General features: G+C 38.3%; 1 pseudogene; it reads left to right on the forward strand.

The window, feature by feature from the left end:
- Positions 1 to 2,189: 2,189 nt before the first annotated feature.
- LOC100682703 lies at positions 2,190 to 2,667 on the forward strand (annotated as a pseudogene).
- The last annotated feature ends 1,230 nt before the right edge of the window (positions 2,668 to 3,897 follow it).

The raw sequence follows: 3,897 nt of genomic DNA on the forward strand, positions 1-3,897 counted from the left end.
GACCACTTAGATGATTTCAAAGCACTACTATATGGAACTCTCAAAAGATGTTTTTATAGTCTCACCATTTGTACACTAAAATTGTTGCCTCCTTTTTATAGATGAAAAAAGAGACAGCTATTTAGCAACTCTCTAAGTGAGAGTCAACAGTAAGTGCATGATGCATCCAGGATAAAAATAAACAAGTCCTTTCATTTCCAGTCCACATTATGAATCACAATGCCCCAGACAATCTTTAAAATGCTGAAAGTTTGACTCAGTTTATATAAATGAGGGAGCCTCAGAAAATAATTAGAAATAGACATCATAAAAAATACGTCATTAAAAAGTTTAACCATTTATATATATATATGTATATATATATACATATATATATGTATGTATATATAGGCAGCATCCTATTTGCTGTGTTTCCAAAGGCACAGAATGGTGAACAAAGTGCTTCACAATCATGAGCCGGTGTGGTTGGTAACTTCTTCAATGACCAAAATGATCCTTGCCTTCTGGTGTTCATGCCCTTCTGCAATCTCCTACCTTGAGTGAAAGTTGGATTTTATGACTTGCTTCTAGTGAGAAGGCAGCAGAAGTGATGGAATGCCACATCTGTTATGTTGTGAGCTGCTCTCCGGAGACATCCACATGACAAGAAAGAGGACTTCAGCCAACATTCAGAAAGCATCTGAGACCCTCAGTGTAATAACCCAAAAGGAACCACACCCTGACAACAACTACACTAGTTTGAAAGCCGATTTCCCTCAGTAAAGCCTTTAGATGAGATCTCTGACAACCTGACTACAACATTCCTAAGAAACCCTTACCCAGAGGTACCTAAGGTACCATGACAACTAAGTCATGCCCAGATAGTTGACCCAGGGAAACTACGAGATAGTAAAATGTTTGCTGTTTTAAGCTGCTAAATGTGTGGCGATTTCTAACACAGCAGTAGGTAATGGATAGAGTGGATCTCCTTTAGCTCTTTCACCAGCCTTACTTGGGAAGGAAAAGTTAAAGCTAGAGGATGGAGAGATGAGATGTCTTGGGTCAAGTGTAGTGTAAAACACATTGAAGATGAAACAATGTCTTTAAGGGAGTTCATAGCACATCATAAATAATGGCAAAATGAAGTCAGATGGGCACAATCAGAGGGTGAAGACTCAGCATAACAAAATAGGGGGAAAACACATTTTAATTCTTTTGATAAGAATATCCTAGATAATGAAGCTCCAGAAGGAAGGTTCTCATGATCACTTTATGACATCAGTCCTGTCCCTAAAAATATTCCATTTATTGGTGGACTCAAGTGATTTAAAATTAGAATGCAAATTTAAAAATAGAAGAATGTTAAATAGAAAGATGTTTAATGTCATTTTAATACAATACTGTGCACTCCTCTTTGTAACAGTGAATCCAACATTATGCCCTATTATTACTTTTAAATAATTAACAATAAAAAACATTCATTAATAAATGCAGTAAAAGCTTTTTATTTATTAAATGAGCCAATAAAACTTCCAGCAACTTGGAGATAAGAAATCTTACCACCCTAAATTTAACCGAAGGAAAATTAAAGTTCAAGGATAATAAGTGATTTGCCAAAGTCACCAAATGGAATCTTGCGGTCCTTCAATTTGAACTCGTTTGTTGTTAAAGTGCCCCTTCCTAACCACAGCCCTGTTATCCCTTTCTATAGAGTAGAAGCTTATAACTAGTACCTCTTTAGCCTTAGTTTTTTACAGATTAACATCATGTCATTGTTACAATTGATTGATTGTTGTTAAGTTTAATAACTGCAATGCTAGATATTCTAATGAATGCAAGAGTAATGTAAAAATGCCTAAAAATTCTTCAATCTAATTTGGGAGATATGGAAACAGTAAAGGAAATTAAGTCCATATATTAGCAGTTGCTGAGTCATAATAATTTAATAGACTACCAGAATTTCAAACTGAAGGCAATCATGAAGAGGATGGTCTTGTCAGAAAAGGTTCTTGGTATACTGTGGAATTTGATCTAGTAAAAAAGAAGGGTTATAAGTCCGCTACGATTCAGAAAAGGAAATAAGTATCACTAATATCATTTTAGGTTCCTTAGTTGTAGCCATAAGAATATAACTCCTGCTCTTCCCCCAAGCGGCCTGAGGTGACCTCCAGAGATGGTTTGCTACTCACTGGACCAGACTTTGTGTTCACTTTAAGAACATGCGTGAAAATGCCCAGGCCACAAGGGTATGCATATCCGAAAAGCCACCAAGTATCTGAAGGATGTCACTTTGCAGAAGCAGTGTGTGCCATTCCATCACTACAATGGTGGAGTTGGTGGGTGTGCACAGGCCAAACAGTGGGGCTGGACACAGGGTCAGTGGCCCAAGAAGAGTGCTGAATTTTTACTGCACATGCTTAAAAATGAGGAGAGTAATGCTGAACTTAAGGGTTTAGATGTAGATTCTCTGGTCATTGAGCACATCCAAGTGAACAAAGCCCCAAAGATATGATGTAGAACCTACAGGGCTCATGGCCAGATTACCCCATACATGAGCTTTCCCTGCCACATCGAGATGATTCTTACTGAAAAAAAGCAGATTGTTCCTAAACCAGAAAAGGACTTGCATAGAAGAAAAAGATATCCCAGAAGAACCTGAAGAAACAAAACCTTATGGCCCTGAAGTAAATTCTGCATAGAATAAATCCAAATTAAAAAAAAGAAGAAGAATGTAACTCTTATCTTTCTAATGATGTAAATCAGATACTAAAGGCAAATTTTCCATAAATGACTTAATCGGGTATTGACCTCAAATCTGCAGAAAATATTAGAAACATGGGGTTGATGCTGTTCTGGAATATCATCAAAGTTTAAGAAAACACTCAAAGATAACTTACTTAAATTAGGTTCAGCCTAGAAACCATGAGCAGTTACCTGAAGAACAATGTTCTTTTGTAGAAATTATTCTGAGAGTTTCATAAACTCCTCCAAGCTTGAAGATTATAGTCTAATCTAGAAAATACCACCTTGGAATAACTGAATAACTGAGGCCAGAGAATAAATGAGAGTGATCCTATAGATCAAAACTTTGAGTTTATTTTTTAAAAATTTTTTATTGAAAGATTTTATTTATTCATGAGAGACTCCAAGAGAGAGCAGAGACATAGGCAGAGGGAGAAGAAGCAGGCTCCCCGTGAGGAGCCCAATGTGGGACTTGATCCCGGAACCCTGGGATCACACCTGAGCCAAAGGCAGACAGTCAACCACTGAGCCACCCAGGTGCCCCTGAACCCTTGAGTTTAGAGGAATAAACTTATTTGCTCATATTTTGGGAAGCAACCAAAATCGAACACAGCCCCCTCTACCATTACTGACGCTATCAGCACACCTATCATAGATTGGATTCTTCAGAAACAGACCCAGAAAGTTACATTTGAAAGGTTTATTGGGAAATGCTACTGGCAGATACACTGGTTAGGAAATGAGGAAGACAGGAATGGAGAGGGAAGAAGCTGACCCTCAGTTTGGTACAGTGGAGGACTCAGTATTATGAAGATCTGAGATGATGCTTCTGAATTATACCAACTTAGGGCAATGGGTCTATATTTTCTATCATCAGCCACTCAAGGGGCATAACCTTGAGCAATATAGTTCTCTGTCCCCCATGGCAAAGCCCCGTGAAGGATGCAGCTGTGAGACATCAGCAATCAATTTACCCACCCTCTGGTGGAAGGCTGAGTCAGCCCTTAAAGAAGGTATTTAGACAGAATCCTACAGGGCCTTCTACACTTCCTCTAAGGACTGATGGCAAATTCCTAGTGAAGAGAGAATTAAAAGGGTGGGATCAAAATGGACGCAAAGTGAGAGAGAATTCTGTTTCCGTAGCCTTGCTCCTCAGTTCTTCAGCTACCCATACAG

This window comes from Canis lupus, chromosome 29 (genome assembly GCF_011100685.1).
Source record: "Canis lupus familiaris isolate Mischka breed German Shepherd chromosome 29, alternate assembly UU_Cfam_GSD_1.0, whole genome shotgun sequence".
Lineage (NCBI taxonomy): Eukaryota > Metazoa > Chordata > Mammalia > Carnivora > Canidae > Canis > Canis lupus.